At 41.3% G+C, this 23,287-nt stretch overlaps 1 protein-coding gene across 1 annotated transcript in view; it reads right to left on the bottom strand.

Annotated features, from left to right (window-relative positions):
• Nucleotides 1-19,536, bottom strand: part of MOB3B (MOB kinase activator 3B) — a 99,401-nt gene extending 79,865 nt beyond the window's left edge. Inside the window, exon 1 of the mRNA XM_031054245.2 lies at nt 19,463-19,536. The gene's annotated coding sequence lies outside the window, so the exon portion shown is untranslated. The remainder of the gene's footprint in view (nt 1-19,462) is intronic.
• Nucleotides 19,537-23,287: the final 3,751 nt, after the last annotated feature.

The raw sequence follows: 23,287 nt of genomic DNA on the forward strand, positions 1-23,287 counted from the left end.
ATGAAACATACTGGACTATTTGTTCCTTCAGTTTAATGAATCAAACAAGACTGGCCTCTCTAAAGAAAAGCTTAACTGATCATTAAAAACAGCACAGATTGTGTTGAACTGAATAGTAATGCATTAATGCAGCAATATAAACACAGTGATGAGGATATAATTAAATCCCCAAATTTACAAATGACAGGGTAATATGAACAACAAAATAATGTTTTATCTATCAGCTTAATTTACTGCATTGCTGAGCACAAGCCCATATGAGGAGTAACTAATGGCTCTGCTTTAGAAATCTAATAATGGCAAATAACAACTGTCATGGGTTCAGCAGTAGCAGTCATTTTCTCTCCTTCTTGTAGCTGGTGCAGTGCTGTGTTCTGACTTCTGGGCTGGGAACAGTTGCTTGATAGCGAGCATGTTTTGAGGGTGTTTTTGTTCAAGGCCTTTTCTGAGCACGTGCTCTGCCAGGGAGGAGGGGAGGTCGGGAGGAAGGAGAGACAGGACACCTGACCCAGGCTGGCCAATGAGGTATTCCATACCATAGCACGTGATGCCCAGGATGCAACTGGGAGAGAGAGAGCTGGAAGGGTGGAGCTCTGGAGGGAAATGGAGGAGGGAGCACGCAGTGCTCGGTTGGGCAGGGTGGAGTGAGTTATAGGTCGGTGGCTGGTGGGGTGTTGTATTCTTTTCGCTTGTTATTGGCTGTATCATTATTATTTATAGTGGTAATGGCAGTGGTGATTTGTGTTATGCCTTAGCTATTAAACCGTTCTTATCTCAATCCGTGGGGGCTACATTCTTTGGATTTTCCTTCCTAACTCTCCGGGAGTTGGGGGACTTGGTTTAAACCACGACAACAACTCAGCAACTCCACCCTTCTATATCAAATGTCAGATTATATGGTACAATAAACAATCACATACATTAATCAAGTAAGTGCATGAACAAAGTCCCTAAGAAGCAACTCCAGCAACCCTCAGTTATCTATCAGTAGCTTAGTCTGTGGGAAACCTGAAAGAGTGAGAGTAAGGCAATTACGCCTCTAGACTGACATTGCTCACAATGGCCTATATTCTGAAAGGGCTTATGACTGACTAAATTTGGACTGTACGATTTACAGGGACAACACAATTCCAGCCAGGGAAACATTTTCATACAGAGCACAGCCAGATCACCTCAGCCACCTAACCTAGCTAGCCCTGATGCTTCAATACTGCATTTAGGGCAGAGACACGTGTTGGCTTTGTGTTACCAGCCCAGACCAGTCCTCAAAGTGTCACAACACTACAGTCCTCAGTGTGGTGGAGTAGAGGTCCTCTGGCCCTCTGGAGCACTCTGGCCCAGCAGTACACTCAGGCTACACAATGGTCCCCTGAACACTGGTGGCCCCAGCACATAGAGTAGCTGCCACTGCCAAGACTGAGAATGTGGCAAATGTTAAAGCTTTCAGGAAAGGAGCATGAGTTGTCAAAGTACATAAACCCAGGGACTGATTTCTTCTGGGATGAGGCGTAGGGTAGTGATAAGATACAGAGGGATTACAGTTAGAACCGTGGGGAAAGAACTCATTTGCTCAAATGCAGGTATTTCTGTTGTAGATTTTGACACAGTTAGTTCTTGTCTAGAGTCCCATTTTAGTTAATGATAGAAAACACATTTCTAAATTGCTAGCACAAAGCACTAGAAAAAGATAAGAAATAAAAAGCCTACACCTGCAGCACAGTGAGCTGTATAACCCAAGGGGCATTTTCCTTCTTTAGAATTCTTTAAAGGTGATTCATGTACCCAAGCTGTCTTTGGTGTCTTTATCAATACAATAAATTTAAAAAATCATATCATAATGCTACTTCACTGTAATAGTGACAGACCTGGTTTTCAAATGGCCCCTCTCTCTGCTGGAAGATATAACCACAAAATTCTTATCAAAACCAGTCTCACCGTCTCTTGTATAAAGTATTTGCCTCCTCCAGTGACTGAAGAACAGTAGATAGAAGCAGGAACTGGACAGCAAGTCGTTTGTCCAAGGTCACACAGCAGGACAACAGCAGACTGAGGAAGAAAACTGCAGTTGCCTCATTCCGTGTTGCCATCTGTTCATACAGCTAGACTCCAAAATGTCCTTGAATCAGACGTTGGCACCTCTGTTTAACTCAGCTTGAATTTGCTTAATTAAACAACATTATGTCCCAATTTCACCTGGATAACAGAGTCTTCTGGATCTAACATATCCACACTGGAAATAGATCTGGACTTTATGATGTCAGAAAAATGGGTAACAAACTTGACATCTTTTTATCCCTCAGGAAGCTTTTCTTTCTGAACTAGGATACTGCACTGCTCTTAAAGTCTCAATGTCATTAAACTAGAATAGGCGTGATCATAATCATTAAATTAGCATGTGCAATCAGCAAACAGAGCCAGCTCAAGTTATGCAAAAAAGCATAGACGTGACTCATCACATTTTTGAAGACAGAATGAAGAGTAGAAGATTAATTTGATTTACTTCATGAGTTCACATTTGTCTCCTCCAGGTACTCTATAATCATCTCAGCTACTTGATTGTCACCTTTCCTCCACTTCTTTTTTCTTAGCTCTGGAAACTGCATCACTTTCCAAAGAAACAGCAATATTTTAGACTGAAAAGATTTATAAGGTGTTGCCTAAAGTCACTGTCTGAAAACCGTCAGTTCTAAGGACGAAAAAATAAAAACGGTATCAAGAGGTAAACTTAAGTTGGTGACAGAAAATGCAAAACCTCTTGAGGTTTCAAGGTCCAGCATCTTCTCTCCCATTATTGTGGCTCTTTCCAACATAGCACATCTGTCCATCAACCTGTGATTAACAGACAGCAGCTCCTCATTCACAATGGGCCACCAAGAGTAAAGGCCTCTCTACATGTGAACTTACTCAAGTGATTTCCATACACCTCCAACTTGTGTGTAAGTTCATACTCTACCACAGTAAATGGTTATCTGGAACGAAGTTATTTGGATTTGGGGAACAAAACACACCTCCTCCAAGCTGAATTATCACTGTCCCATTGAAGGAAGAAATCAGGCCTCCATTTGCTAATAACACTCCTGGTGGTGACAACCACAGCAAAATAAAGGAAAAAAAGATTTTAATTCAGGAAATTATTTTGCTCAATACACCATTAGAAATATCATGCACTATAAAGATATTACTTGAAAGGGCATATATTACTTATAAGTATATTCCTTACAAGAAATTAAGCTCCTTTGAAACAGCTTACCATTGATCTCCTCTGCTCAAGATCCAAAGCACTGAGTAACCCACCCCAACTCTCTTTACAGAGCTGGAAAGACTTAATCTTTCATCCCAGCTTCTGTCAGAAAAAAGTATGTCAGAGCTAAGCACTCAGTGCTGGGAATTCCCCTTCCTTTTTACCCCACACTGGGAGAAAATAGGGGCATCATATAATTATTAGTTGCTTGGTAGGCAATAGCAGTTATCAAGACCTTCCTATGGAAAATTTTAAATTAAGCTGCTGCATAAGATACAGGGTGAAAAAAAAGCAAACCACAAACTACTCACCAAGTTTACAAATGGACTCTCTTTGTGGATAACATTTCTAAAAAGTAAAAGTGGCCCAAAACAAGCAGGCAAGATGGGTAGAAAAAGCCCAAAAGCCAGAACAGCACTTTCCCTCCATTTTCTAAAAATACTCCTTAGTTTCTATAAAAATAGAAATAACACAAGGAAAACCTTTCCCTTTTAGCACCATAGAAATAATACCCAGAAGTTACTCCTCTCCACCACCTTATCAAGACACACAAGTTTGTAGAAATAAAGTGTGTTAGTAACCAGAATCATAGAATCATAGAATAGTTAGGATTGGAAAGGACCTCAAGATCATCTAGTTCTAACCCTCCTGTCATGGGCAGGGACACCTCACAATAAACTATATCACCCAAGGCTTCATCCAACCTGGTCTTGAACACTGACAGGGATGGAGCATTCACTACCTCCCTGGGCGACCCATTCCAGTACCTCACCACCCTCACAGTAAAGAATTTCTTCCTTATATCCAGTCTAAACCTCTGCTGTTTAAGTTTCAACCCATTACCCCTTGTCCTATCACTACAGTCCCTAATGAATAGTCCCTCTCCAGCATCCTGTAGGTCCCCTTCAGATACTGGAAGGCTGCTATGAGGTCTCCACTCAGCTTTCTCTTCTCCAGGCTCAACAGCTCCAACTTTCTCAGCCTGTCTTCATATGGGAGGTGCTCCAGTCCCCTGATCATCCTTGTGGCCCTCCTCTGGACTTGTTCTAACAGTACCATGTCCTTTCATGCAAGTACTTGTTTTCTTTTGCTATGGAGGGCCCAGCCGACATAGATTTTTCTACAGTACTTCCATCAGGCTGGACTGGTCAGTCCAGTCTACAGCTGTCCTGGCTGCCTGGAACCTAAAGCTGGCAGGAAATAAAGGCATTTTTCTAGTAGTCACAGAAGAGGAAGAAACAAATAAAGAAGAGAGGTAACTACCAATACTGCTCTCTCATCTCTCTCAGATATAACTTACTATGTTACAGTAAGTTATAACTTACTTATGTCTCTCAGACATACTTACTAGGCTGTCCCCTTGATTATCATTAACAGAACAGCACTAAGTGGGAGCCATAATTTAAAAATTGGTCCTATCCAGTTATTCCTAAGAGTTACCAGGGAAGTCTTGGGACTGTGATGAAATTCCAGACCCACACAAATGCTATTCTACCACATGAACCATCTGCAGCCCAAATCTGAACCCTGTTCTGTGTACACCAGGGTCACTCCAGTCTGAAAAAAAGATCACTCTTTTTATACAAATACTTCAGCAGTCTCGAAGAGCATTACATACAGTCTCTGGTTAACTGAAACCTGTTCTGAGCTACTTAAATCCCATTTCACCTTTTCTTCTCATGTCTGAATCACGGTGTGGTACTAACTGCACAGTAACAGACAAAATTTATTTCAGAGGCTTTCAGAGCCAGAAGTGCCTGTTTCAGTTAAAAAATGCAGGGCAGCCACAATAATTTTTACATTTTAAGCAGTAACAGGCAAGGAGTGTAGCGTGTACTCTTGATCTTCTATACCCAGAAGCCTGTCTGTTACTTTGACTGCATCTACTGAATGAAAGCAATTATCTTCCATTAATTCTTTAAACTGAACTTGAGCCTGAATTTAAACTGAATTCTTTAATCTTTAATTCTTCAAACTGTCAAAGAAGAGATTTAGATTAGACATAGGAACAAATTATTTCTTGTTAGGGTGATGAGGCACTGTCACAGGCTGCCCATAGCAGCTTGGCTGCCCCATCCCTGGCAGTGTTCATGGCGAGGATGGATGGAGCTTTAAACAACCTGGTCTAGTGGAAGGTGTCCCTTCCAAGGGCTGGAACTAGATAATCTTTAAGATTCTTCCAACCCAAACCATTCTATGATTCCCTTGTCCTTAGACTGTCATGGTATGAATGATGATGTCACTGCTGCAAGAGTTTTTCTTACATTATCTTTCTAATTTATTATTTTAACCTGAATTAATATCACAGGCAAACAAAGCTGACATACCTACCAGAACTGTGGTGCATCTCAGGGGTTCGCCTTGTTAACACCTTGTGGTTTGGGACCTGCAACAGAAATTTCAGTTGCTCCACCCTTTCAATATAGAGGTATTGCACAGCAGATAAATCCTGCTGTAGCCCAAGGAGATACTCATAATAAAGAATTTCCAGCACCTTCAGTATGTTGTTACACGGTAGGTGAATGTTTTACATGTGACAACAAAAGTGTTATTGGTTTATATTCTACTCCTTCCTCATTAGTGCTAAGATTTTGCTATAAATCTCTATGAAAGCAAAAGTGGCCTTTAGGAAAGAAGCTTTAGGAAAGTTAGCAGCTCCCTCAGTCTCCAAGTCAGGCTATTTTTCAGTCAAAAGGAATATTGGACTGGAAGGGGACTCATTCACTAAGCCCAGTTTTAGCTTTTCCAGGAAATCACCAATTCCAGAAATAAGGTGGGTGTGTGGGGCCCACAACTGCTTTCTGCTTCCAGCATTCAACACTGAGTACAACCACAATACTGACATAAATCCATACACCTAATCTGAATGATGGTTCACAGAAGGTGACTACTAGGCCTCTGAAGTGAGGATGTTAACTGTTCAGCCAGTGTCATAACTGTGGAGCTGGGATAAGTAAGTTGAGATAAGCAGTGCATCCTCTCTTCATCTAACATGCAAGTGTCCAGACAGAAACCCATCAACCTATGCTCTTTATTCTATCACAGGTTTTGAAGTTGTCATTCCTAAAAGCTTCGAAATAAGCTTTTTGGTAAACTGGGTCACAGTTTTGGCACATTCCTGTGTTCAGATGCTGTCCAAAATATTGATCTGTCTCTAGCCTGCTCATTTGTGCAGAGAATTTCAAAATAAGTGCTGGCATCAGTGTAGACCACTTGCTAACTGCACTACATTAAAAGGCACACATGCCAATTCACCGATTCTGGAAACTTTCTCCTGCCATGCTGCCCAAACAATCTTTACTGAACAAAGACTGAGAAAGGGCTTAGAAAACCCACCTAGCTCTTTCACAGTCAGACTTTGGCTAAATCCTAAGCAGTAAAAGACACAGTACAGATAGCTCCTCACTCTGGAGTCACAGTCTATACAGCAAAAGAATTTAATGTCCCAAGATTCACTAGGGGTCTTCAAGCAGGAAGCCTCAACTATTCCTGATCTAGTGTGAAGCGTGAGAATAGATGTTACCTGAACACTCCCATGCACGCTGCAGACAGGGAACTGATAGAATCATATTTCCTGGAACAACACAAACTATTCCCAAATTTGGAATCTGCCTTGCTGCAGGAAACTATGTGATCACACATTCCTGTCAAGACTATGAGAGCCTTCAACAGCAACATTTTTACCTGATAATCCATCAATCACAGACAAAAGTGTCTCTGTAACCACTTAACATTCAATTCTTTAGCCAAGATCATTACCAATGCCAGCTGTTAGAACTGCTGGAAATGACCGTGTCATGATGTGACCATCTCCCTAGGTTAAGAAATCTAATCTGAAACACCAACATTTACTGGAGAAGGGCACAATCCCCCCACTCCTCCAAGAAAAACAAAACGAAACCGAAACCAAAACCAAAACAAAACACAAGAAAAATCCCAACACAAAAAAACAAAAACCAACCAACCAAATAACACAAACCACACAAAACAAACAACAACACCAAATACCCTACCAGAAGCTGGCATGATTATTACGCCTATTGTAAAAGCAAGTCTATGTCAATATTCTGTCCTCACTAGATTTCACAGGAAGTTCACAAGAAGTCCACTGCAACTATACTTGACAATAATGATTAATTCCAAAGACATACTATGTGTATTATTAATAACTTTTAAATGGCAAATATGTAAGTATGTACTACACTTCTCAACTGATTTCCTAGAAACAAGGCACTACACAGTCCAACTGTCTGTCTTGTTTCCCACAATAACTTTTCCAAACCATCATCCAGCTTCAATGACGTTTGAGAAAGCAGTTCAAACCTCAAAATAAATGCTGTTCTCCAAAGTCCACAAAATTAGCAGCTGGACAGGGATAAAAAAGAGCCTGCTGACCTCACTAAGAAAAATCCTAATCACTCAGGAGTGATTAGGATCACATCTGGAGTTTTAAAATAGTTACAGTATGTCCTCTGTCCTATCTTCTGAAAGCTTTGACAGAACACTATGAGGAGAATCAAGTGAAAGAAGGTCAGAAACCAGGTCTCATTACTTCCTAAAATAAATTTTGAAAAATTATAAACACACCTGGCACATACAGTTAAGTCTTCATCTCTTCATATCTGAGAAATTCTGCATCACTACTTAGCAGTCTTCATGCAGTCATGCCTCATTGTTCAAGACATTTCTCACAAGCAAACTGCCATACTGAAATAAAAAGTATTTTTCTGCAACCCAAAGAAGGAGCTTTCATTACATCAGAACAGTAGTTGCCCTCCACACAATGTCAGTGACCATAAGTTATTTGTTACTATGAGGATAATACACAGGATAAACTATAGAATTTCTGTATGCATATATTATAACGTGTAATAATATTAATGCATGTTTGTAGCCTCTAATACTCATACAGGCTAACATACAACACAGACTGATGTGTATCTGGCACCATCACTGCAAGACAGGTTTGTAACACGCATACAGTAGTCAGAAATCTCAGGGTAAATTGCTGCAGTTCTTAGCTTTTTATGAGTTTTGTCTTACATGGTTTTCTCTGTTCTACATTCTGCAGCCAGTCTTAGGACCAAGTACTAGAAGGGAGGAGCTGAGACACTTCACAATATAGCTAATGCTCACCTCTGTGGCTGTCAAATTAAGACATGTTTGCATGACTACTTCAGATTGTCTTCTACACAGCACATGCTTTTAAATTCAGAATACCAGATCAATTTGGCTGCTAAATGATAAACTTCAAACCCTAAGCTCAACATCAACTTTACGCTGTTGGAGGCTTGCTCCCAAGAGTAATTTGACTAAGATCTTTAAAAACATGCAGCATGAAACATTCCCTCTGCAGCTGATGACAAACAAGTTGACTGGATTGAGGTTTCCCTATCATATTTATTGAATTCTGTGATTCAGGCCTAAGGGCTTCTCACATCTGAGAGAAAATATACAGTCATGATCGCACTCTTCCCAGAACGAAGGAAACTGCTCAGCAAGAAAATCAAGTCAGTTCCTATCCTGGAATCTAGTCTGGCATTTCGGTTTCTTATTTTACCACACACACCATTTTAACAAGACCAGCACTGACTAGTACAAGTGAGAAAGCATTGAGAACCTTGTATCTCCTATAACTGTGGAGATGCTTTCACAGATACTTTTTTATTGGCTGCCAAGATGACCTTACAGACAGATGAACAGTATTGCCAGTCTATTACAATTGATTACAAGCAGATGAGAACACTAGGGTCATAAAGACCTAACACAGATTGAGACAGATGGAAACTCCTTTAGAAAGCCAAGCAACCTTTGCAGGATATTCCACCTCTTTTTTTTTTTCTGGTTGGCTATGCCTTCTACATTTTCTCCATGGCAGATACTCAATAAAGTTTAATCTTTTCTTCTTATCCCTGTGAGTGTTCCACCACTTGTACAGCCCTCAGTAATACGAATGAGGTGAGATGCATACTTCATAAGCACTTAGTGCTTGAACTGTGTATTTCCTACCAAAAAAAGAGAAAACTTAAGTTTCTTCAGTAACAGTTAAAGGCTCTTAGTTATTGCTTAATCTCCCCTTGAAATTTTAGTATTTTTTCATAGTATCCAAATAACTCATGGATCACCTATGAAATCACAATGGAAGGAAAACAAGGGGTGACTGGTGATGTGACTCTGCTCTTGACTGCATAAACAGAATAAAAATGTTTAACGGTGAATCAGATCCAGTTTGCTATGCATCACTACACTGTTTCTCATGTTGCTTTAGTAGATGAAAGGGCCAGTCTTCACCTGATTTAAACTGATTTGCTGCATTTAATGCAACAGAGGCATGAATATGTACTTCAAACTGAAATTCTGTCCTGAGATTTCTACTGCAAAGTGTGAGCCAAGTGTAAGGTGAGATGAATTAGCATTTAATTCTGAACAATCAAACCCGTAGTCTGACATTAAAACCATATTTCTGATGGTAAAGCTTCTGGATCAAACTCTGATCTCTCTGACATTACTGTGCAGACATTCTTAATGTGACTACTCCAGCTGTAACCCAGGCATGAATCTGACACGATTTATTCTCACATGATGCCTTGAATTAACCCATTTCAGCTCAGCATCTCCAACTATATGATAGATCCACTCATCAAAATCTGATTCAGTACACTACTTACTTTCATTCTGCTCAGTCAAGTCTATTAAAGCAGAATTTTTGACACTATAACCTCCTCAGCTAAAAAATAAATGCTCTACTGCATTTTTAACATTAACTTTGTGTCAATGTAAAAAAGTCAGAGAAACATACATATTTGCTGCTGCTTTAGACTGTGTAAAGACTAACAAATTCTATGTCCCAGGATCTTTTGTGATTACACGTAACCCTAATCCTAACTACCTTTTATTATTACACTAAATTTTGATAACAATATTCTGACTTTTCTAACACTACATGTTAACACTGCATGTTAATTATAGTTTATCTTAAATCATTTTGATATGTGCACAGACTTAAAAAAATTAAAAAATATACAACAAAGACAAGGCCTCCAAATAACTTTAGATCCCTTTTATACACTAGAAGTCATAGCACATATAAGGTATGTAAGGAATGCAAACAGCTACAGCAAACAAAAAATCAAGGGAAATTTAATATTCCCATCTTTAATAACAAAAAACAACTAAGAATTGAAAGTAATTCCAGGTCTTACCAAAAGATATCTGTGGCACATCCATGCATTAAAGCTACGATTCCAATCTATCTTCTTAAGTCCCTGTCCACTTTTCCAAATGCAAAACCATCCTCCCCACAATTTGATTCATAAGCCAACCTCTCTGAAGATCTCTGGGTGAAAGTAATTTATGACAGTGCTACAATATTAACATAGCAGTAGCAAAACCAGAAGAATAACCACAGAAGCATTAATGTATTCATGCAGTCCTACTCTATAACTGCTGAAGCTGTCCTGTGGCTTGCTAAGGAATTCTTTAAGAAATTCTTTACTGTAAGTGTGGTGAGGCACTAGAATGGGTTGCCCAAGGAAGTTGTGAATGCTCCATCCCTGATGGTGGTCAAGGCCAGGTTGGACAGAGCGTTGGGTGACATGGTGTAGTGAGAGGTGTCCCTGCCCATGGCAGGGGGGTTGGAACTGGATGATCTTAAGGTCCTTTCCAACCTTAACTATTCTATGATTCTAAACTGCTTATCCATAGCAGTCTTTCAGTCTGTCACACACACAGGTCCTCCCAAGCAATCAATAGGATTTATTAAAAAAACCCAACCAAACAAAAAATACTTTTTAATCTCAGAAATGTCCAGAAGTTCCTTTGCTCCTTACATCAAACATTCCTGAGTCCAATGTTCTCCATATTCTTTTTCAAATATCCCTCTAATTACGCAGGCTGAATTACATAACGGAGTGTCCCTTGGCCTTCTAAACTCTGTACACTTCATTGACTAAATCAGTTTGGTTTACATATAGATTTAGCAATCCTTAAAGATTCCTCCAAGAAGACAAGCAAATCTATCTGTTAAATTCCTTGTAAGGTTTGCCTATCTTAATGTTCAATTCCTTTTGAATCACCATTGTACCGTGATTACAAGAACCAGCTAAAAGGGTTGGTACCATGCTGGAGGAAGCTAGCACTATATAGCAACATGGCACTTTCCTAGTGCATATTCAGGAGCCAATCAAGCACTTTCATTTCAAGTCATAGTGCTCAGAACTGTCACCACAAAAGGCTAAGCCTGTTTTGTGCACTTACTATAAAAATGCTGGTGGCTACCTGCAGTGCTACTACAAGCTCAACCGAAAACTTGATTTGCAGAGAAGAACACTGGCCAAACACTGGGAGACATGTTACAGCATTACACGGGACGGGGTGGTCCTGAACATAGGACATTTGAAAAAAAGCAGTGATAACAACATATGCCCCAAATTAGTCAATGCTTGTGTCAAGAACAGGGTTACTTTGCTAATAAAATTTAAGCCACCCCTCAATCAAAACAATTTGTCCTACCAAAAAAGACATTTGTTTTAAAGACAATAAAATTACATCTTGTTTAGAGGACATATCTGCATATCTGTTATCTGTGGATGTGATTCTTTTTCATAGTCTTAGCCAACATAAAGCAAGACTGCCTATTCTAGTAAGACTACAAAAAGATGATTCTAACCTGCTAATAGGTCCACAACTTCTGACTGACCAGACTGAATCACTTTTTTTTTTTCAATTAAATACAGTCAAAGAAGAAACGAGCAAACCTTGCAATTGTTTGAAACTGAAATAAACAGTAAACCTTGGTAGGATCTCAGTTGATAGAAATGCAAATCCTACAAAATGAGTAATACCCAGCATGTCATACAAAAGAAATAAATTCAGAGACACAAAAGAGAAGCATATGACCACAGACGAGACAACCAAGAAACTGCAAGCTTACTTATCTGCAAAAAGGCAAGGAACAGAGTGCTGGCTACTTCATCAGCATGACCACTTTGGTTCAGAGAAGCTTACTGCAAGCTTGCATTACATTGGCATTGTACATCAGAATTTCTCATCCAGTTTGCCATTTCCAAGGAACTGAAATGAACTACCATAACATGAAATTTCTGTGCAAAATGGGTGGCTATTTTTCCCAGCAATGTCTCGGCGGAACAACCGATTTCAGATGCCCCATAGAGACTACCAAGGTCACAAAGAATAATGTCACACTGATAATCTACGAGTTCCTCCAACAGATCTTCCAACTATTTAGCAAAAATCTTCCTGCTGGTGTTTGTAATACAAGCAAGATTGATAAATTCCAAAATGCTATTCATCAGTAAATTGAGGAATTAGAGATATGTTTGTCAGAAGAACAACCAAAAGCAAGAAAAAACTTTCAAACATGGATCCTAAAAAGAACTAGATTAAGTGTGAAAAAGTACTTCCAAAGAATCACCAATTTTCTAAAAGATAAGCAATATAGCCACTGTTCCTGGGAAGCAGTTCAAGTGGAATTGAGAACATGCCTTATAATTTTTGACAGTCTTATGAAAAAACACACACCATGAAGAGGTAACATCTATTTTCTTTATTCTTTGTAAGAGTTTAATAATTTTCCCCTTTTTAATATTTTTTAATTTCCATATTTTAGTACTTTTCAAATTGATAATTGGGGCTTATTTTCAAAATGCATTCAGTAGTCTAAGGTAAACATGGACAGTACTCTAGCACTTGGTATCACCACTTCTGTAGAAGACAAGCTCTTTGAAGAGCAAGTGGATATTCCTCCTCTCTATTCTCTCTCTGCACTATAGAAACATTTTGTGGTTTTCCCACAATATATGCCAATTGTTTTATGACCTGAAACTCCTGCATTTGGATACAGCATAGATTTTACTATTGCATCACTTCACTAATGCATAAAAAAGTACAAGATGTGTAAGGAAGAGAGAGATCTTCCTCAAGTCCTTTGTATGCTATAAAGATCTTACTTTACAGACAGATGAGAATTTAACATTACTTCAACCTCATTAAACTCAAAAAAAATGACAAGTAGACCTTCTGAGGCAGAAGAGTAAATTCCAGATTTTGATCCTCATTTTGCAAGTTGACTTATCTTTATATGCTATGGGCACATCAAACCCACCTTGCTATATATCATATTCAGTAACTACAGCATGGATTTTTAGGATATGTTGGTTCACAACACCATGTAAATTATGTATCTGTTCTATCTGGTTTGTGTTCATAAGGAGACAAGATTAGGTTGAAAATATTTACTATATGAACATAGATGCAAACAAATTTATTCCCCTCCTCTCCTACCTTACTTCCCCTAATACAGGCAGAGCCAAGCAGTGCTTCAAGTCATCATCTATATCAGTTTAACTGCTTCTAAAAAGACCTTGAATGTCCTGGGCTTCAGTACCACTGGATAGGTTCTGACATGAATTTTTTTCCCACCTCAGATTTCCAAGCATACCTGATTCACAAACTATATGCTTATCATAAATGGAACATGTTGAACTGGAATGTAAGGGCAAAACAGTTAAAATATTTCTGTGACTATATGGGACTGGGGAAGAAAAAGGGAGTATTCCAAAAATCTCAACTTCAATGTGCTGTTATTCATTGCCTCAACATGGAAACTCAGCATACTGCTTGAAAAGCTTGAGGGCTGGACAGCAAGTTCAGTCCCGTGTCTTTATTTAAAGAGAATATATATCTCAAAATTCCCCCCCACTTCAGAGAGAAAAAAAAAAAAAAAGAAAACTAATTCTGCATTTAGTGACCTTAATGGAATGTTCTCATTATTCCTGATCCCAGGGGTGCAACAACAAACAAGATATTTACAACTGCCTAATTTTAGGCATATAAATAGACATTTAGCCAAGGAGATCAGGCCCATCCAGTTCACTTTCATGTGCTCCTGTTTTATAGAAACAGGGGAAGGACAGAATGGATTTCAGACTCATAAGTCTATTTTCTATCACCAACTAAGAGCTCAGCTCTTTAACTGATTGCATAGGGAGCCTTAGATACATCTGGCACATAGATAACATTAAATTTCCAACAACCACATTAATTAATCTCTGAAATCTGTTTTGTTTACTTAAACACTTTGCAACTATGCTGACATCATAGTGACATTTCACAGCAGCAAAATATGTTCAAGCGTATCTACACATTTAAGTCTGATTCTTTTTTTTTTCTTAATTTGCTGCTTTTAATGGATGGTTACTGTGGGGAAATAATATTGTTGTGGAGGGCTTTTTGTTTGGTTTTTTTTTTTCTTGGGATGGGAGGGCTTTTTTTGTTTGTTTGGGGGTTTTTGTTGGTTTTTGTTTGTTTGTTTGATTGATTGATTTGGGTTTCTGTTTGTTTTGGTTTGGTTTTGTTGTGGGGTTTTTTTTCCAAAAGAGGAAAGCCATATGCTCATTAGTGATAATCTCAGGTATCCAGGTGACTTTAACTGACTGCTGTCAGCTACATTTACACTTAACAGTTATTTAAGAATTGTCTATGTTAGTTTTCCACAAAAAAAAATTTTGCTTTTACAAGCTAATTATATACCACAGAAGAAAAAAGAAGTTACTATAGACAATATTATTTTCACATTCCCTGTCTGGAATTCAGTGTTAAAAATGGGAATACACATGCAACTTTCTGTTCTGATGGAAAGCGTTGCATTGGATGAGACTGAATATAGTCTTTTACTGTTTGAAGTTAAATAACTTCAAATCTCAAACTTTTGCCTTAAAGCAGTATCTAGAAATAAAATACTGCACTTTTCTATGAAAAAATCTAGATAACTGTTGCCACATGTAACAGCTTTCACAATTAAGTTTTATTGCTGCTTGGGTTTGGTTTTTTTTTTCAACTTTTTTTGAGTACTGTAACTGGAGATCCAAAGAAACAAGCCCATGTCTATTTATCCAAACTTTTTCTAGATTGTTGTTTTTGATACTGCTGTGGATACACACTATTTCAACATCTACCTTATCAAGCACTCTGTTACCATGTCAGTGGATACTTCCATCAAGAAAAAAGGGGGAGGGGAAGTAAAATAAGAAAGTAAAAATGGTGTTCTAAGATTCTTAGCACAGAGATTCGAAGTCACTTAAAAATTCTTTTAAGAAAAAATGAGTGACTACAAAAGTCTTGTCAAGAAACAAAAGACTTGTTTTTTGACTATGTTCCTGCATAGAAAAAGAAAAAATGAAACCTCTTATTTTTTTGGAAAGCACCACCTGAACCGTTCATTGCTAGCACTTGTACCATGTTGTGCTGGGCAGTGAAAGTTTGGATTGCTTTGAAATGCAGACAGCTGTGAGATGGAAAAGACAAACTGAAGTCCTCCCAAAATTTAGAGCTGAAGTAAGAGTACATGACCAATGGTGAGAAATAAAATGGAACTTCATTTCTTACAGCTCTCAGCTGCACTCCACTGGTTTCAGCACACTAAGCGTTTCATCCAGTCAAGGGCTGGCGTCAAGCCTTCCCGAGCTGTTTTACCTCCAGTCCCTGATTCAGAGTCTGCACTCATCTATCTGTGCACATTTCTTTAAAACTTGAAAGCTGCATAATTATGATAGATATATCTTAATTTTTTTGCACCCTCAAATGATAAATGTAAGATCACAAAAACAAAAAAACAAAACCAATGCTCACAACAATGGGGAAAGACTTGTTTTTAAGACAGGTGAGGTCCTCTGTTACCAAGTAACTGAATAAACTGCACATTACTACACCAGGTTGCTCAAAGTCCTGTCCAACATAGCCTTGAACACTGCCAGGGATGGGGTAGCCACAACCTCTCTCAACAGCCTGTGCCTTACCGCTCTCACAGTAAAGAACTTCTTCCTTATTTCTAATTTTAATATACACACTTTCAGGTTAAAGCCATTCCCCCTTGTGCTGTCACGACATGCCCTTGTAAAAGGTCCCTCTCCAGATTTCCTGTAGGCCCCCTTTAGGCACTGGAAGCTGCCCTAAGGTCTCCCCCCAGTCTCCTTTTCTCCAGGCTGAGCAATTCCAGCTCTCTCAGCCTGCCTTATCAGGAGAAGGACTCCAGACCTCTGAGCTAAGGCCCAGAGCTAAGGACTGCAGGTAGGGTGTCATGACAGCAGAGCAGAGGGGCAGGATCACCTCCCTTGACCTGCTGGTCACGCTCCTTTTGATGCAGCCCAGGATACGGTTGGCTTTCTGGGCTGCAAGCACACACTGCTGGCTCATGTTGATCTTCTCATCAACCAACACCCCCAGGTCTTTCTCCCCTGGGCTGCTCTCCAATCTATTATGCAGGCTGTAGCTGTGCTTGAAACTGCCCCAACCCCAGACCTTGTTGAACCTTTTCCTTAGCTCACCAGACCAAAAGGAAATTATCCAAACAAAACCAATAACAGAATTCATACTTTTGCAAAGGTAAACACTTAAACTAAAGCATACCCACTGCATATGACAACCACCACAAAAGAGAAAGGAGAGTGTAGCAGCAGGACTGAATAAAGCAACAGGAGAACAGTGAGTAAAACCTCCTCTCTTATTGTTATCTAGTACAAACTTTTTTTAGAGTCTCTCAGTTACTTTGTGTAAAACTGATCTTCAGCCATACCTGCAGTTCATCCAGAAGCCTTTTTTCTTTAATATACTAATGTACTAATTACCCATCACCAAAAAAGCTTATTGCAGTAGTAAGATACCAATTTGTCTAGAAGTAAAATTAATTGTACAGTAGATAAAACTCCAGTTATGTTTTACTTATTTCAGCTTTCTGTCTCCATCTCACCTGCACAAGCCTAAATTCCTGTTTCATAGGAGGCTCACAAGACTCATGTCTTATGACTGAATATTAAACAAAGAACAGCACCGCATTTTTCCTGACTCATTTTTAAACAACTGTTATTCCAAATAACTGTGATCCATCTTTCCAGGGCACTTTGCCCTCTCTTCTGCTTTCAATTTCTGTTCCAGAACACAGTACCTTCCTCAGGGATCTCAAACAATGATGAGTACTTAGCTGACAGCTGATAAAGAAACATTTATAGTGAGAGAAATATCAGCAAAGGAGCTTAAGTGGTTTGGTCCAGTCCCAAGTTTCACATCACTCACTAATGCACTTTAAGCAGCACCAGCTATTACACCAATACGGTGGCAAACAGCATTAAATTATCATGCCAAACTGCTTGATGCCAAACAACATCATACTGTTCTGCATTCATCTCCTGCTCTTTAGCACTTTCTGGAATGCAGTATTACTTAACTATACCCTGTCTACCTTGTGTTGCTCTTCTTTCTCCCCTGCCCTGATCTTTGAGATGTGCTTCTTTGAGATGTGTTCTTTCTCTGTTAAAAAAGAAGTTTCCTCCCTTCTTTCTTGGTGCCAGGAATGCCCTTTTCTCTACCCCACAGAGCAAAGAAGCAAAACTGTCACAAATGATGGTCCAGTCAGAAGAATCTGCACATGTTGAATAACATGCTTTGCCATGGTGGAAGAGGAGGAAACAGGCTCTCCATCTAGCTACTGCAATGCACCTGGCCCACAAACTCTCCAGACTGAGAATGCCCAGAATATTTTCTCATGAGTCCCCCTCATTATGTACAAAATATATTTGTGTGTAAAAAGACAATTAAATGTTTTGGAGAACAGAAACAATCGTGTTGTCTGTATAAGAAATCACTGCAATCTAAGCAAGGGTGGGAAGGATCCTCAATCACCCTCTATCTGATAATCATAAAGGTAACCTGTTCTTGCTCTAACATGGTCTAGGACACACCTCTGCATCAATCAGAACATTTTGTTTATGAGAATTGCCCACAACCAGCACCAGAACAGGTTGATTTGACCATCAGGTGGAAGCAGGACGGCCTCTACACCTTTAAATGCCAGCTGGCAGCAGTCTTGCTAGCAGACAATCAGCCTCAGGCAGGACTCTCCGGAAGCCTCTACCAGCGAGGACCACTCTGCACTTGCACTGCAGCCATTCTCTTTTAAGCCAACAAGCAGGTACCTCTAGGGTTTGCTGGTTCTTCCACCAGAAATTATTTCTCCATAACCAGCCTTGGGCCAGCCTCTCAGAGACCAGCTCTCAGGTTGTCATTTTGTGATGCCTGGTGAGATTTCAAATCCTGCATTCCACTAATGGACAAGGAGTTTAACACAAACCATTTTTCACTGAGCAACCTTGCAAACTAAAAGGAAAATCCAGCACCCTGAGCCTACCTCTCCACTGCTGAAAGAACTGGCAGATTAGTTGCATGCCAAGTTTCTTGAAACACCAAATTCAGCCCCAACATTAAAGAACTGCAGCAAAAATTGCTGGTTTTAAAGTGCTGTGCCTCAGCGTTTGCTATGCCAAAAGATAAACTCCCATCCCTTTGCTCAACACGGCTACAACACGACCGGTTGGCAGGGCTCTGGATCTCACCACTGTCAGAGCATGGTGCAGAAAGGAAGCAGTACGATGGGCTGGCAGGGGGACACCATACTGGGTTTAAATAAAGGGGGAAATACAACCCAAACCTCAATCTGACGAGTACTTGCCTCCTGCTTTCTCTCTTGACCCTGGTGCACGCCCGCCGCTCAGTGCCTGACACGGCGGGCAGCAGGAGCCCCCGCGTCCTGCGGGTGCGCCTGGGTCCGACAGTTCCCAGGCATCCTCCGTACAGCAACAGTTCTAAAGACCAACAGCTCCGCGAGCAAACCTCTGCAGGAAAGCACGGAGGGACCCACCTTTCGGAGACAAGGCGAAGTGGGGAGCCCCGGGAGGGGGGAAGTCGCAGGAACTCTACAAGGGCTGCTGGCCGGTCAACTGCTGTACCCACACTGCCGGTTACCGGAGAGCCACGCGTAGCCACAGGGACACAAGCGCACACCTGCCGTTTAGGGGGGACAGGGGTCCCTCCCCTACATCCGAAGGCGAAGGCCCTGGCCGACGGGGCACGACAAGCGCGGGGAGCTGGAGAACCTCCCGGCAGGAGCGGGCAGTGGCCGAGCCCCGCGTTTGCTTTGGGAGGAGCTGGGGCGGCGGGGGACAACACCTCCACTGGAGCTGAGCGAGACGGGGAACGGGCGGGCGGCCGCAGCGCTGGGTGCGCGTCCCAGTCGGCGACCCTCTCACAGCGGGAAGTTCGTGGGGCGGCGGGACCGACCTCTCCCCCCACAGGGACCGAGCTTTTCCCTCACACAGACCAACCTCTACCCGTCCCGCTCCAATCCGACCCACGCAGCCGCCCCTGCCTTACCTCCAACCCGCCGGCCGCCGCCCTCCCAGGTGTCTTTCCCACAGGACGGACAGGGAACGGCCGCGACTGCACTTCGCGGCTGTCCGTGAAGGACGATCTCCAGCGGCGCTGCCACCCGTCCGGTACCGGGCTCCTGCCGCGCGGCCCTTGCGCGTGGTGCGGCCCTCGGCGGAGGCCGCCCCCTGGCGGGAGCGGAGCAGCAGTAGAGACCGAAATGGCGGCGCTGCCGCCTCCCGGCTCTGCGCCGCTGCCCGCCCTCAGGGAGCACCCAGCAGGACTCGGGGAGGCGGCTCGGGCCCCGCAGCCGCTCCCCGCAGCTGCCTGGGCGCCCTAAGGCCACCCCGCCAGGGCAGACCCGCCCATGCGGCCCCGTCTGAGAGGCAGCCCCCTTCCTTACAGCTACCGGGAAGAGGCCAGGTCCTCCACCGAACTTTTGAGGGGTTTGGTGGAAAACTTACTTTAGTTGGGGCAATAAATGCGGAACTGTGATCTGTCATGGAGTCTGTAAGAATCACCAGGAAGAGGTCAATCCCCATGACCTTCTTTCGCAGAGCTCCTCGTAGACAGTGTTATGGAGCGGTTTGTCCTCCACAGCCATGGTGCTTTACCACACCAGCAAAGGCCAAAGAGCATGATCCCTCAGAGCTGGAGGATGAGTAATGGCATTCATATTGCCGTTTTATCAGCTAAAGGGTCTTCTGGTTTATCTAATCTATGGCGTTTATGGGAGTAGGATGATACACAACCATTCATACAGTTAAATCCACCTTTACAGTTACACTGATTTGGCTGTCTTGGTTCAAAAAAAAACCCACCAAACAAAAACAACAACAGGAAAAAAACAAACTGACCCTATATATACAGCTTGGACAAAAAGCTCTTGGTTTTTCATGCCAACAAAGACTTCAGGATCTTACACATACCCAACTGACCATTTTTCCACGAAGGGGAGTATCAGCAGAGACCTGTTTCAGTGCCACCCAACTCAAAATTAAATGGCTGTATGCCAAACTCTTTATTCTTAAGTGAAGGAATTTCAAACCCAGCAGGAATGCTGAGTTTGGGAAATCCTGTTTTCACTAAGACTTAGTGAACAAAACCCCAGACTCCCTCTTTTCAAGCAGCAGAAACCCAGGAGGAGCCACATAGCTGTACGAAGATGCGAGACAAAGGACCATGTAAAACTGAAGGCATTCTTCTGAGAACAAGGACATCATGGCAAGCATTGACAAAAGTCCCTGGGAACTGGTCAGTATCTTGTCTGATGGAAGGTATGGGGGAGAGGTCTACCCGCTTCACAGGCTTGCAGAAGATTGCCATAAATCACCAAGCTTTGTTGAAGACTGGCATTGCCTCCTTTCTACCATGAAACGCAAAGGAAGGTGGCCTCTTCTCCCCAGCCATTGCAGAAGGACTCAGCTTCTACCTCTCTTCAAATGGGAGGTGAAGTGGGGGAGCAGCTCCCATGTGGCAGCAACAAAGCAGAACTTCAGCTGGCCTGAGCAAGAGGTTGAATCTGTGGCCTCTCAGGTGAGAGCTTGGCTTAGGAACTATTGGCTGCCAAACCAGAGAAAGTGAATGTATCTAAGAAGCATCTAGCTGTTTGTGACTGGGGAAGGGAGACTGAGTTGCTCAGAGGAAACACCATATTGTGACTGGTTAACTGTTCTTCCCAAACATGTGCAAATAAAGATAGTGGAAGTGATCCTTGTACCTCCAGAAACACAGCAAGAACAGCCTGAGAAGTAACCCTTTTTCAAACAAACAACTTTTTAGTGTTAGTGTGGCAGTCATTAGGTGTTTCTCACAGAGCTATCTGAGCAAATAGCAGTAGAAATAATCTTCTTTCTGATAGCAGAATGAGAAGGTTTAAGTCACTGGTAGAACTCCTTTTTATCTCATTACCAGTTCCCTGTTTACAGGCAGTGAATCAGTCCTTTCTTTTTCCTGAGCTGTACCTGGTTTGATGTTGTCATTACTGTGTCCTGTATCCCTGTATAGGAAATTAAAGACAGTAAAATATGTGTACAAGGAGTCTGTGGGATCAGACCCCTAAGAAGAAGTAAGTAAAAAAGAGGAAGTGCGAAGCTCAAAATTTCCTAAAGGCTTTTCAGAGTTTTCAACATAATGTTGGGATGATGCCAGGTCAAAAACCAGCAATATAGTAAAACAATTTTCAGACAAGTTCCCTATTAAAAACAAGTGAACAACCTACACAAGCTATAGTCTTCCCATTGTCCCAATATCCTCAAAAGTTTAAAGTCTGCATCCCTGTAAATGCTGTGTGGAAAGTTGTTTTAAAACTGCAGTAGGTGTGGTTGACAAGATCCATTTTGTTGTATAGACTCAAACAAGGATAGTCAATGTCTTTGAGGTCATCATTCTCTTTTCTGTGATTCATAATCATTAAAGCATACCAAGAACCTGCCAGCTTTGGCTAGGAAGGATTTATTTTTGGTGACAAACTATAAAGCCCAGAAAGGACAAACTACAGACATGATTTGTTTCCTGAACTTCAGTCATGTCCTCTTTCATCTTTTGTAACCATCACAAATTGCTAGAGTGCTTAAAAGCACATCAAGGACAGCTGACTTTCTGAACAGGAAGATGTCTGCATTGCCCTTTTCTGTAGTCATGTGGTACACTGGAGCACTACTGTGGCCACGTTCACCAGCACACTCAATGGAAGTGCTCCTTTGCTGATGGGAGAGAAGCCAGACACCAGGACTGTAAACCCAGTCATCATACTTCAGCAGAATTTAACCAATAATTATTCAGTCATGTATGCCCTATTACTCTAAGCACATATAGGAAAGATGCTGAAGTCAAGGGTCTTCCCTTTTCCTACCACACAAAATACACAGCTCAAGGAACAAAACCAAACTAAAACTAAGGCTCCAGAGTGGGGCATGACACAGATGGGGCAGATCACAATGGTAAAAACAATTTAAACTGGCAGGAACAAGCAGTTGTGATATTGTTCTTTCTGGTTCTAGATGTGCTTGGATACTCTGAAGGAGCCAAGAACTTGCAAGTGGAGCTTACAAGCACTATTTTCCTATGTCTCTTTTCAATCTGTTTGTTTTGTTTTGTTTTAGGGGTTTTTTTTGTGTCTGATATAACTAACTTCTCATTGCCTCCTTGATAGATGAGAAAGTTTATGTACATCTATTTGTGTATGCTGACATAAGTTTGCATAAGAATTGCTGAAACATACCATCTTTGAGATTGGTATCCCTCAATCAGTTTTACAAAACTGGCTAGCAAAATAAAAATTGATCTTGGGACAGTGGGAAGAATAGAAGCATGTTTCTAACCAAGATGCTATCATAAACTCTGTTTTCTTGGGAAAGCAGGACAAAATTAAAGCCTACCTCATCCTCTTTCTTTTTTCAAGTGGCAAGCTTATGGTTTTTATTTGAGTCTGCAAGAAATTGTTGTGGCTTTGCTAAACTGAATTTAAACTTGGAAATAATTTATACTCCATTCTGCATTGAACTTCCCAATTTAGCTTTGTGTCAAGGCCCTTAATCAGTTTAAACCAAGCCAAAGGAGGCCATTGCTGAATACTGCCTGGTGAAACTAGCTGGGGCATTTAAGAAGTTGTCCACAGTATCTTTTATTGCCTCCTTTTTGGTGATGTTTAACACCCCCAAAGCTGAGTATGCTTTACTAAAAAATAAAGCATCTTCATTTAGCTCAACCACTGTCAGTGGTAGCCCAGATCAGCTGATTTTGAATTGAAGTAGGTTATAGCAGGCCCTCGTCTCAGGGGGCTGTAGGCACATGAAGCTTCCAAATAGTGTGACTAAGAAAACCTTTGAC

This window comes from Melopsittacus undulatus, chromosome Z (assembly GCF_012275295.1).
Source record: "Melopsittacus undulatus isolate bMelUnd1 chromosome Z, bMelUnd1.mat.Z, whole genome shotgun sequence".
In the NCBI taxonomy this organism is placed as follows: Eukaryota; Metazoa; Chordata; class Aves; order Psittaciformes; family Psittaculidae; genus Melopsittacus; species Melopsittacus undulatus.